This window comes from Mobula birostris, chromosome 7 (genome assembly GCF_030028105.1).
Source record: "Mobula birostris isolate sMobBir1 chromosome 7, sMobBir1.hap1, whole genome shotgun sequence".
Lineage (NCBI taxonomy): Eukaryota > Metazoa > Chordata > Chondrichthyes > Myliobatiformes > Myliobatidae > Mobula > Mobula birostris.
This window is the reverse complement of record NC_092376.1, coordinates 58180392-58194189: the sequence shown is the minus strand read 5'-3', so window position 1 is coordinate 58194189 and position 13798 is coordinate 58180392. Positions and strand designations below refer to the sequence as shown.

At 41.9% G+C, this 13798-nt stretch overlaps 1 protein-coding gene across 1 annotated transcript in view; it reads left to right on the top strand.

Moving 5' to 3' along the window:
• Positions 1-13798, top strand: part of slc9a2 (solute carrier family 9 member 2) — a 102428-nt gene that overhangs the window by 49932 nt on the left and 38698 nt on the right. The window lies entirely within an intron of this gene.

Here is a 13798-nt window from a genome sequence, read left to right as displayed (position 1 = left end):
TCCCTTAATGTCTTTGCATTAAAACAGTTCCTACACCATTACAACACTGGTTTTGTTTGTATTACTTGCCATCCAGAGAAACAAATTAATTAAGCCTACCAAGAAGTCTGTGTAGTTTATATACGTGAAGGAAGTAGGGCAAATATTTCAAATTCTTCAAGTTCCAGCGTAAGCAATCAGGTTTCCTCAAGTCTGGGCAGTTTTTCATGAAAGTTGTGTTTTAGTTTTATTTCAACAGTTTTGGAAAGTTGCCAAAACAGAAAATGCTCAAAGTACTCACTGTCACTTTGTATCTCTTAAGGGATACAAAGTTAATGATTCAGTTTAATGACTTTTCTTCCAGAATTCACTTGGGTGTGCTGAATTTCTGTAATATTTTCTAATTTTTATTTAGTTTCCGGCATCTACAATTTTGTGATTTTGGAAAATGTAATGCTTTATCTTTTTAAAGGGGAAAATAATAGAACCTGAAAGGCTGTAGCTTCACATTGACAGGAGTTAGCAGTCAAATATGATGCCAAAATTTGAGCTGTCTGATGTGGGTTCAGAAAGACACTAGTGGCTAAAGAGCAAAGATCAGATTTGATTTTCTGCAGATGCTGGAAATCCTGAGCAACACACTCTAAAGGTCTGCAGGTCAGGCAGCATCTATGGAGGGAAATAAATCATCAATGTTTTAGGCCAAGACTACTTGTGGCTGGGTCTGCAGATAATGACCTTTTTTTTTTTGGCCGGCTTTGTCACGTGACCGACAACAATGAATATCAAATTGAGACAGGTTATATTAAACAAACATAAACATTTATTAAACTCTATTCAACAATAGCAGAAAAATATATTCAAACGACTAACTTAACCGGAAATTAACTGCTATACGGTAACTCTGGAACAGTTCTTCAAAGGGTAAATTTGGAAACAGTTCTTAAAGTGGTAAATTCGAAAGTCTAAGTGATTTACACAGTCAATAAGGAGAGACTTCTCTGGAGAAGGATTTCTTCATAGACGTGACGTTTCTGCTGGTTCTGTCCAAAGGATACATGACGAAGGAAATAAACGATTTAAAAGGAACTGACCTTTTCCTGGTGAGCGAACCCTGCACGGACTTCCTTGCTCTTTTGGCAGGAGTTATCTCAGATGCAGGTCACTATTTCTTGACTGAAGACTCAATAAGGTTGACCCTTTATGAAACTGCCGAACGACACCAACTTTTCCCAGTCCTTCGGGTCCTGTACTTCACTCTCCAATACTGAACTGCAAAGGTAAAACTAAAACAAAAACCTGGCAGATATTGTTGAAGCTGCCAGCACAAAGGTTCTACCTTAAAATAGAAAGTAAAACTCCGGTTCAAAAATGAACTGCGTCGTAAGACGAGTACGCAGCATAACAGAGCAACAAATGAAGCTAACAACAACTCAACTGAAACTAAACTGTGTCACATCGGGGGTCTCCCTTTTATATCTGTCATGAACATGTCCACACGTGACCTCACATCGGCGGGAAAATTACATCATGTGACCTCCACAAAACCATTACATCATCCTCTTAAGACAGTCACAAGATACCCACAAGGTATGTAACAGCTGTAAAACAGTGGTAGTTATTGCTAACCTTGAAAGCTGCTAACAAAGAGGATGCAGTGTCTTTGACAAGGCTTTCCACATTAGTGTTACTGATTGTTGTCAGGTGTCAGATTTAGTATATTCTTGATTTTTTACAACAGCAATGTCACGAAGCAGGTAGAGCAATGAAACACTGAAGAATTCTCAGAGAGCAAACTACAAATTAAAGGAGATTTTTTAATCTTATATGCAAAGTGAAGATTGTAGTATAATGTAGAATTTGACGAGGCAGAGCTTTGAGAAAGATTTGTAGGAGGAAAATGCAAACCAATGTTTTAAGGGCCAAATGAGGGCTTAGGTAGTAGTTATGGTTCAGTAAGCAATTTAAATTTTTACTTGCTTTGTGTTACCAAGTGCAATTTTTTTTTTACACATCAAGGCCTGGTTATAATTATCTAAATCGTCAGCCAATCAGTTATAGTGGCGAGGTTTGCATGACTGAGAACAGCTTGCAGGAGCAAGGAATCATTAATGCAAAATTGACAACAATTTCATAGTGAAATAATGGCAAATACTTGCTATTTCATTGTTGATACAGTTGTAAAGTTCATGGAATTGCCTTCATTTTCCTATTATTTACTTAGTGCAAATTTCTGCTTTTGCATTCCTACATGACTTACTAGCAGGCTATCAACACAACAGATTCTGCAGATGCTAGAAATCCAGGGTAACACATACAAAGTGCTAGAGGAACTCGGGAGGTCGGGCGGTGTTGATGAAGGGTCTCAGCCTGAAATGTCGAGTCTCTATTCCTTTCAGTAGTTGCTACCTGACCTGCTGAGTTTCTCCAGCATTATGTATGTGTTATTCAGAATTTCCAACATCTGCACAATCTCTTGTGTTTTACTTCTGTTTGATTTTGTTCTTGTTACTTGTCACATACATCTGTTAGGGTACGTTCTCCAACCTTATAAGGTAACGGTAGCCTTCAGCCAGGAGCAGATGTCATCATGTGGTTCCCAACCTTCACTGAGTGTTTTGACCTTTAACCACAACACTCTCCAGTTGGTGGGCCAGCAATGGTGGCCAAATCACTGCCCATCTGTTCCTGGCTTCCAGCTCCCCTCCTCTCGCCTACTCCAAATCCAACAAGAGGCTCATTCTGCCTCTTCCCCCATCCTACGAGCTGCTTGTTTTTTGCTCCTTTCGTCCAGGCCCAGATCTGACAACAAGTGCCATGCTGATTTGGCTGGGAAACTTCTGCAGCCGATCTCCACAGGGAACAACCATGCCTTCCATCCCTTGTCTTTACACTCCTGCACTAAGGGCTGGTACTTCAAGGCCTTTCTCTCGTGGGCCTCTTCCCATCCCTCCTCCCACGGCACAGTCAGCTCAACCAGAATTATTTTCTTGTTTTCAGTTGACCACAGTACAATGTCCAGGCGTAGGGCTGTGCGCACCACATCCAGGAACTGCAACCTCCTTCACACATTGACCCTCATCTCCCAGGACCTGGCTGTTAGCAGCAGATTGGGCTTTGGTTGTTTGGTTACGAAAGGCCTGGCTCCCTCTTTGATGAAGGTGATGGCCTTCCTCAAAATACAATAAACCAGAATTGAAATGAACATAAATGATAAATATTACTAATGTCCTGAGCATTGGCTTTAAAGTAACACTTGCCATTCACAAGGTATATTTTATTACCCAAAGGTCAACACCACACAATTATTTTGGGTGTTACCCTCAAGCATTTGACCTTTTGCTAATAAAGCTAAATTTGATGATCCATCCAGCCAGATCCAAGTTATACATGCCAGAAACTGTAATTTGCCTATTTTATTTTAGCCATTTTGTCTTTAGTATGTGGAGGATAGGAGTATTTGGTGAGGTGACATATAAAGAGAAGCTCATTTGGTATGAAAAGCATTGATGTCTGAATTGATTTTGCTTTTTGCGACCTGTCCAAATTTCAGATTTGATGAGGGAGCAACACTGAAAAGTTGAAATGAGTTGAATTTACCTCACAGTTTGAGTGGTGCGATCTGCCTTCCATCCTTTTTGTTCTGCACTTGCTATCCACATCAAGCAAAATTAAAAACACATTCTGTTGTAGGCTGTAGTTATTCATCACTGGGTGTTTTTCTTCAGAAAGAGGGATTCATATTTATGTTAAATAGCTCTCTCCTGGTGATCATTCATTAAAAAGATATGCTGATTTTAGAAAACATACCTTCAGCAACCTTTTTGCTCTGAAGCAGACAATATTAGCATTTGCAAGTTTGATGTCTGCATGACAATTGAGAAGTTGTGCTGCACTGTCAATATAGTTTAATATATGTCAATATAGCAATAACTTAGCTGTGTCACTAACTAAATAAAAACAAAATAAATAGCTTAACTATTTACTAATTCTGTTATAGGTTTAAACCCCAGTAAGGAATCTCAACACCTAATCTAGTCTAACTCTGTTATGTAATATCTGTTATGAAAGTTCAGGTGGATATTGGGGATTGTATTAAAAAATAGGAGGTTCATATACTTTCAAATCCCTTACTCACTCTTCCTTCAGTTAGTCCTGACGAAGGGTCTCGGCCTGAAACGTCGACTGCACCTCTTCCTAGAGATGCTGCCTGGCCTGCTGCGTTCACCAGCAACTTTTATGTGTGTTGCTTGTTCATATACTGGTGTTTTTTTTGTATCTCAAAGCAGCATTATCAGTAATTGACTAATTTATCACACTTTGCTGTTTGAGGGATCTTGTTTTGCTATTTGTGCATGTTTACCGATGAATATGACTAGGGTTTTACAATGATGATTAAATGTGAGCACTTTGGGGCGTTCAGAGAGAAGTAAAGGTTTACTGACAACTCCAGACTGGATAGGAAACAGATTTATATTTGTTCTCTGGAAAAAGTTATTAAATTAATTCCAGGAGTTTGCTCCACTTCTATACCTTTTATATCCATTCTCCCTACTGAGTCTTTTAAATATTATTTTTGAACCTGTTTCCAGCATCCTTTCAAGGCAGTGATAGTTGTTTATAACATGTAGTTATTTTAATAGGGTCAGAAATATCATTAGCTTGTCCATATTCCAACAAAATTTCACTCATCTAAGCTGCTGTCCCTACATGCTTCAAACCAGCCACCATCATCCCTGTACTAAAGAACTCTACTCCTTCAGAACTAAACAACTACCACCAGGCGGCACTGATGCCAATCATTATGCGGCACTGATGCCAATCATCATGAGGCACTTTGAACAGCTGATGACGGCACATAGCAAAACTCCATTCTTGCCACATTGGACACTCACCAATAAGCTAACTGACAGAATTGTTCTACGACAGATGCCATAGCACCTGTCATGCATCTGGCCCTGATGCACCTAGAAAACAAGAACACTTATGTCAGGATGGATTTCAGTTTGGCATTCAACACTATTCTTTCCAGAACTTGATGTACAATCTCCCACTCAAATCTAATGACTAAGAAATTAAAAGTGGTCCAGGTACAATCTCCAGAAAGCCATCTCACAGGTTAAATGGCAACTCTGGATTAAACTTGATTCAACAAAGGATGCTCAACAGTTGTGGCTGGGCATGAATGCTATTATCTCTGATAAAATAAAATCAAGTGACATAGTTGAGCTCAATGCCTTCTGTGCTTGCTTTGACTGTCAAAACATGGAGGAACCATTGCAAACTGCTTCAGTTCTGGATGAACCTGTGATTTCAGTCTCTGAGGCTAATGTGTGAGCAGCCTTCAGGATAGTTAATCCATGTAAAGCATACAGCACGGACGGGGTACCTGGCCAAGTACTAAAGGCCTATACTACTCGCCTGCTTCAAGCAGACTTCAGTTATACTGCTGCCTCAGAAGAATGAGGTAAGCTGTCTCAATGACAATCATCCAGTAGCACTTACATGCAGAGTAATTAAACATTTTGGGAGGTTGGTGATGAAACATATCAACTCCTGCCAGAGAAGTGACTTGGATCTGCTCCAACAAGAGAAAATCGGCAGATGCTGGAAATCTGAGCAACACACACAAAATGCTGGAGGAACTCAGCAGGCCAAGCAGAATCTATGGAAAGAGTACAGTCGACGTATCGGGCTGAAACCCTTTGGCAGGACTGGAGAAAAAAAGCTGAGGAGCAGATTTGAAAGATGGGAGGAGGGGAGAGAGAGAAATGCCAGGCCAATAGGTGAAACTTGGAGGGAGAGGGGTGAAGCAAAGAGCTAGGAAGTTGATTGGTGAAAGAGACAGAAGGCTGTGGAAGAAAGAAGGGGGGGGGGAGCACCAGAGGGAGGCGATGGGCGGGCAAGGAGGTAACATGAGAGAGGGACAAGGGGAAGGGAAATAGTGAAGGGGGCATTACTGGAAGCCTGAGAAGTAAGTGTTATTGTCCATCCACGGCCTCCTCCACTGTTGAGATGAGGCCACATGTCGGTTAGAGGAACAACACCTTGTATTCCATTTTGGTAGCTTCTAACCTGATGGCATGAACATTGATTTCTCAAACTTCCAGTAATGCCTCCCCCCTCTTCACCGTTTCTCATCCCCTTGTTCCTCTCTCATGTTATCTCCTTGCCCGCCCATTGCCTCCCTCTCGTGATCCTCCCCCCTTTCTTTTTTCTTCCATGGCCAAAACGTCGACAGTACTTTTTTCCATAGATGCTGCCTGGCCTGCAGTATTTTGTGTGTGTTGGATTTGCTCCAATTTTCCTACCAGCACAGCAGATCCACTGCAGATGCCATTTCATTGGCTCTTCACTCAATGCTGGAACATCTGGAAAGCAAAGGTGCAGACAACAGGATGCTCTTTATCAACTGCAGCTTGCAATTCTTTCAAAACTAATCCAAAAGCTTCAAGAGCTGGGCCTTAATACATCCTTGTGCAACTGGATCCTCAATTTCCTCACTTGCAGACCCCAGTCAGTTCAGATTGACAACAACATCTTCTCCATGATCTCCATCAGCACAGGTGCACCACAAGGCTGTGTGCTTAGCCCCTGTTCTACTTGCTTCATAGTTCTGACTGTGTGGCTTAGCACAGGTCTGACGGTGCCACTGGTGTAGGCCAAATCAAAGCTGCTGATGAATCAGCATATAGAAGGGAGATTGTAAGTCTGGCTGAGTGGTACCACAATAACAGCCTCTTACTCAATGTCAGCAAGACCAAAGAGCTGATTATTGACTTCAGGAGAAGGAAACCAGAAGTCCATGAGCCAGTCCTGATGGGGGATCAGAGGTGGAGACAGTCAGCAACTTTCAATTTCTCTATGTTATTATTTCAGCGGACCAGTCCTGGGCCCAGCACATAAGTGCAACTACAAAATAAGTGTGGCAATGCCTCTTCTTCCTTAGGAGTTTGCGAAGATTCAGCATAATATCTAAAACTTTAACAAACCTCTATAGATGTGTGCAGGAGAGTATATTGACTGGTTACCTCACAGCTTGGTGTGGATATACCAAAGCCCTTGATTGGAAAATCCAACAAAAAGTAGTGGATATGGCCCAGTCCATCACGTGTAAACTCTCCCAACCATTGAACACATCTACATAAAGCCTTGTCCCAGGAAAGCTACATCCATAATCAGGAACCACCACCCACCCAGGTCATGCTCCCTTCTCACTGCTGCCATCAGGAAGCACATATGGGAGCGTCAGGACACACACCGCCAGGTCAGAGGAGTTATTACCCCTCAACCATCAGGCTCTTGAACCAAAAGGGATAACTACATTCAACTTCACTTGCCCCATCATTGAAATGTTCCCACAACCTATGGACTCACTTTCAAGGACTCTTCATTTCATGTCCTTGATATTTATTGATTATTATTATTATTTCTTTCTGCAAAAATTTTGTTGTCTTTTACGCACTAGTTGAATGCTCAAGTTGGTGCAGTCTTTCATGGATTCTATTAAGGATTTATTGAGTATTCCCATAAGAAAATGAATTTCAGGGTTGTGTATCTGTGACATATATGTACTTTGATAATAAATTTACTTTGAACGTATTTGTACTCATCGGTCTAAATACACCACTGTGCAACTGAGCGTTGGACTTCCAAGTGAACAGACCTCAGCACAACCACTCTTTTCTCATCATTCTCAATATGGTTGACCGCCACCCCCCCCCTTCCCTGGCTGTCTGCTGAGCCCATTGCTGTACACTCGGCTCACACTTGACTGCGTAGCTAAACACCTGAGCAATCGCATCTTCAAGTTCCTCAATGACACAACAGTGGAGGGGCGCATCACCAACGATGAGGAGAGAGCCTACAGAGAGGAGGTGGAGTTCAAGTCCTGGTACCAGGTGAATATCCCCTTCCTTAATGTCAACAAGACAAAGGAGATGGTTATCAACTTCAGGAGAACTCACACCACTTTTATATCAGCGGCACAGCTGTGGAAACTGCACACAGTTTCAAACAACTGGAAATGCACATCATGCACAACCTCTCATGGTCCCACGTCACATCCAACACGGTCAAGAAAGCTCACCAATACGCCTACTTTCTGAGGAGGCTAAAGTGGGCTGGATTTTGCACAGCCATATTCATGTCATTCTACAGGTAAGCTGTAGAGAGCATCCTAACTAGCTGCCTCACTACACTGAATCTGAGCAGCAGCGGACAGGAAATCTGTGCAATGGGTAGTCAAAAATGCCCAATGCATCACTCACATAGGCCTACCTGTCATCAAGGACATATACTGCAGAAAGGTGCCGGAAAAGGGTCGGTAACATCATGAAGGATCCCACCCACCCTGCTCATGGACTGTTCGTCCTTTTCCCGTCAGGGAGGAGGCTACGTAGCATCCACACCAGGACCACCAGACTCAACAACAGTTACTCTCCTCAAGCAGTAAGGTTGATCAACCCACTAACTCCACCACTATTTTATTATTTCCTGTCAGTCACTTTATGTACAGCCTAGCATCGTTTTATAGACAATCAATGTAGATAAGCTATCTTCTATATTTTGTGTGTTTTCTTTACCATTGTTATTGTGCCCTTATTGTCCTCTTTGGTGGCTTTTTGCATCATATCGGGAAGTAAATCATTCTCCTTACACTTGTGTACGAGAAATGACATTAAACAATAGTGAATCTATCATCAAATCTCATCTTGTTATTCTCTGTCTGAAGGATTTAGTACTGCCTTTTCTCATAACTTCCTGTATGCGTGACTCCATTTTGATAAATCCTTCATGTACCCTGTATTTCCAATCCCTCCTAAAATAGTTAACTATGAGACTGAAAACCATGTCCCAGCAAGTTCTATGTATGATTGTCGATCTAAGCCAAGTCTGTATTTATAGCTGCACACTAATTAAGTTGAGGCTCTCTATTAAGACTCTGGGAACTGTTTGATAATTCATCACTCAGACTATGTGCTCAGTTGAAAAAGGGTATGTTCCTCGCTCCAGATTTTACTCTTTACTTGGCTACTTCTCTGCTTGGTTTATTTAGTCTGACACAAATGGCACTAATTTATCTTGACTTGTATAAATTGTTGAACTTTGTCTATCTGTACTGTTGAAGTAGTAGTATAAGCCACTTCAGTAATTTATGTAACTAGTAACTGGTGCAAGTCAAAATTACATCGTCAAGCTGTCAGTTTTGAGGTGGGTGCAAAAGTAAGTTCTATAATTACTGACTTTTCTCCCCTTTTGGAGGATTATAATTGCTGTATTTACCTAGATAATCAGCAAAGTTATATCAAATTAAATCTTAAATAATAAAATATACAGATGACAAATAATAAAGGTTTATGGGTTTGGAGACCATCTTTTGGCTATATTAGAATCTGAATCAGATTTATTGTCTCTGACTTAACGTGGAATTTATTGTTTTATAGCAGCAGTATAGTGGAAGTCATAAAATTACAGAAGTTACAATAAAAAGTGCAAAAAAGGAATAATGCGGTAGTATTTGTGGGTTCATGAACTGTTCAGATAACTGATGGCAGAGTGGAAGAAGCTGGTCCTAAAATTTTGAGAGTGGGCCTTCAGGCTCCTGCATCATCTCCTCAATGTCACTGGCTTTTGAGCTGTCCTCTGAGGTGGGGAGAAGCTCTGCATATTGTGTATTGGAAGCTCCATACCAGGCAGAGATGCAACAAGTCAGAATGCTCTCCATTTACCTCTGTAGAAACTTTCTGGAGACTTTGGAGACATACCAAATCTAAAAATCCTAATGAAGTATAGTTACTGGCATGCCACCTTTATGATTGGCCCCAGGATAGATACTCTGAAACATTGACAGCCAAGGACTTGAAACTGTTGACCCTTTTCACTATTGACCCCTCAATAAGGACTGATGTGTGTTCTCCTGACTTCCACTCCGTGAAGTGCACGATCATTTCCTTGGTCTTGTTGACGCTGAGTGCAAGGTTATTGTTATGACACCACTCAAGCAGCCAATCTATCTCGCTCCTGTACACCTCTTTGTCACTGTTTGAGATTCTGCCCACAACAGTGGCGTCATTGGTAAATTTAGAGATGGTGTTGGTGCTCTGCATAGTCATGTGTAGGCAGAGAATAGAGCACTGGGCTAAGTACACATCCTTGAGGTACACCTGTGTTGATTGTCAGCGAGGAGATGTTATAACTGATCCACACTGACAGTGGTCTCCCAAAGAGCAAGTCAAGAATCCAGCTGCAGAAGCCCATGTTTTGAAGCTTGTTCATTAGTCCTGAGGCGATGATGGTGTTGTACGCTGAGCTGTAATCAATAAACAACAGCCTGACATATGTATTGGTGTTGCTGTAGTGCTCCAAAGCCGAGTGGAGAGCTTGTGAGATTGCATCTGCTGTAGACAGTTGTGGTGTAGGCAAATTACAGTTGGTCCAAGTCGTTGTTCAGACAAGAGTTAATTTTCCGTTTGACCAAGCTCTCCCAGCACTCCATCACAGTACATATGAGTGCTACCTGGTACTAGATATTGAGGAAGCTCACCATTTTCTTCTTGAGCAACAGTATGACTGATACCCTTTGGAAGCAGATGGGAACCTCTAACTGTGCCAGTGAGAGGGTGAAGATGTCTTTGAAGACTCCAGCCAGGTGGTTGGCACAGGTACAAAGTTCAAAGCAAATTTATTATTGAAGTTCATATATGTCACCATATACAAACCTGAGATTCATTTACTCACAGTCTTCCATAGCAAATACAAAGAAACACAACAGAATCAATGAAAGATCACACACAAGGCAGACAAACGACCAATGTGCAAAAGACAACAAACTGTGCAAATATAAAAGGGGAAAAACAAATTATAATAAATAAATAAAGAAGCAAAAAATATTGAGAACATCAGTCCTTGAATGTGTCCATAGCTTGTGGTATCAGTTCGGTGTTGGAGTGAGTGAAGTTATCCCCTCTGGTTCAACAGCCAGATAGTTCAGGGGTAATAACTATGGGTTCTGAGGCTCCTGTACACCTCCTTGATGACAGCAGTGAGAACTGAGCATGGCCTGGGTGGTGGGTGTCGTTGATGGTGGATGCTGCTTTCCTGTGATAGCACTCCTTGAAGATGTGACAATGTGGATAGTGCTTTACTCATTATGGACTACCTTATATCCACGACTTGTTGAAGGTTTTTCCATTCAAGAGCATTGGTGTTTCCATACTAGGCCATAATGCAACCAGTTAATATACCCTTCACAACACATCTATAGAAGATTGTCATAGTTTTAGATGACATGCTGAATCTTCTCAAACTTCTTTAAAAAAAAAAAGTAGAGGTGCTGCCATGCATTTTTTGTAATGGCACTTGTGTGCTGGAACCAGAACAGATACTCTCAAATGTTTAAATAACCAAAGTTCAAAGTAACATTTATTATCGTGTACACAAATGTCACTTCATACAACCCTGAGAATCTTTTTTTCCTGCGGGCATACTTAGCAAATCTATAGAACAGTAACTGTAAACAGGATCAATGAAAAAGCAAGAGCATAGAAGACAAAAAAACTGTACAAATGTAAATATAAGTAATTACCAATACATAACAGGAACATGAAGTATCAAGATAAAAGGTCCTTAAGTAAGATCATTGGTTGTGGGACCACCATATAGAGTGTATGTAGTTTTCCTCTTTTGTTCAAGAGCATGAATGGTTGAGGTATAGTAACTGTTGTTGAATCCGATGGTGTGAGTCCTTAGGCTCATGTAGCTTATTCCTGATGGTAGCAGTGAGAAAAGAGCCTGCCCTGGGTGGTGAAGATCTCTGATGATGAATGCTGCTTTCCTATGACAGCATATTGTGTAGATGTGCTCAATGGTTCGGTGGACTTTACCTGTGAGGTATTGTGCCAAATCCACTACCTTTTGTAGGGTCTTCTGTTCAAAGACATTGGTGTTTCCATACCAGTCCATGATGCAACCAGTTAATATTCTCTGCTACATGTTGATATAAATTTGTCAAAGGTTTTGATATCATGCTGAATATCCACAGACTCCTAAGGAAGTAGAGGCTTTGTTGTGCTTTCTTTGCAATTGCTGAGTCCAGAACATGTCCTCTGAAATAGTAACACCCAGTAATTTAAAGTTGCTGACCCTCTCCACCTCTGATCCTCCGATGATTACTGGCTCAGGGACCTCTGGTTTCCCTCTCCTGAAGTCTACAATCAGTTACTTGGTTTTGCTGACATTGAGTGAGAGGTTGTTGTTATGACACCACTCAGCCAGATTTTCAATCTCCCTCCTGTATGCTGATTCATCATCAGCTTTGATATGGCCCACAACAGTGGTGTCATCAGCAAATTTGAATATGGTGTTAAAGCTGCCCTTAGCTACACTGTCATAGGTGCAAAGTGAGTAGTTCAGGGGGCTAAGCACTCATCCCTGTGGCGCACCTGTACTGGTAGAGATTGTGGAGGAGATGTTTCCGCAATCCAAACTGACTGAGGCCTGCAAGTGAGGAAATCCAGCACTGAATTGCATGAGGGTGTATTGAGGCCCTGGTCTTGGAGGGGATGATGACATTAAATGCTGAGCTGTAATTGATGTATGCACCTTTGCTGTCCAGATGTTCCAGCAGTCTGTGATGAGCCAATGAGATGGCAACAGCTGTAGACCTGTTGCTTTGGCAGTTAAATAGGAGTGAATCCAAGTCATCACTCAGACAGGAGCTGCTATATTTCAACACCAGCCTCTCAAAACGCTTTATCATTGTAAGTGCCACTGGGCGATAATCATTGAGGCAGGTTACCACACTCTTCTTGGGCACCGGTATGATTGAAGCCTGCTTCAAGCAAGTGGTACCACACATTGCCAAACGTTGAAGATATCCATGAATGCGCCAGCCAGTTGGTCAGCACAAGTCGTCAGTACTCAGTCAGGTACTCTGTCTGGAGAAGAGGAACTTAAAGTTACTGACCCTCTCTACCTCTGATCCCATAATGAGAACTGGCTCATGGACCTCCAGTTTCCTCCGCCTGTAGTCAATAATCAGCTCCTTAGTTTTGCTGACATTGAGGGAGTAGTTGTTGTCGTAGCACCATTCAGCCATATTTTCAATCTCTCTCCTATATGCTGATTTATCACCACCTTTGATTCGGTCAACAACAGTGGTGTTATCAGCAAACGTGAATATGGCATTGGAGCTGCACTTAGTCTCACAATCAGAAGTGTAAAGCAAGAAGAGCAGGGCTAAGCACACAGCCTTGTGGTGCACCTGTGCTGATGGAGATTGTGGATTGTGCTGTTGCCAGTCTGAAGTGACTGGGATCTACAGGTGAGGAAATCAAGGATCCAATCACACAAGAAACTGGAGCATCCTGATGTATGCATCTTTGCTTCATCACTGTGGATGGAAGTGCTACTGGAAGATGGTCACTGAGGAAGGTTACCATTTCCTTCTTGGGTACTGGTATAATTGAATCCTGCTTGAAGCAGGTGGTACCTCAGACTGCCAAAGTGAGAGGTTGAAGATGTTGAAGATATCAGTGAACCCTCCAGCCAATTGATCAGCGCAGGTATTCAGTACTTGGCCAGATAGACAACATGGGCCAGATTCTTTCCATGGCTTCACCCCACTGAACGATGCTCTCAAGGCAGCCTCAGAGACCGAAATCACAGGGTCTTTGTAAGTTGTGGGAGTTCGTGAAGGTGCCTTCAGTTTTGTCAGTCAAAGCTAGCATAAAAGATCATTGAGCTCCTCTAGGAGGGAATCATTGTTGTCACATATCTCACCTGGCTTTACGTTGTACGAGGGGAGAGCATTCAAGCC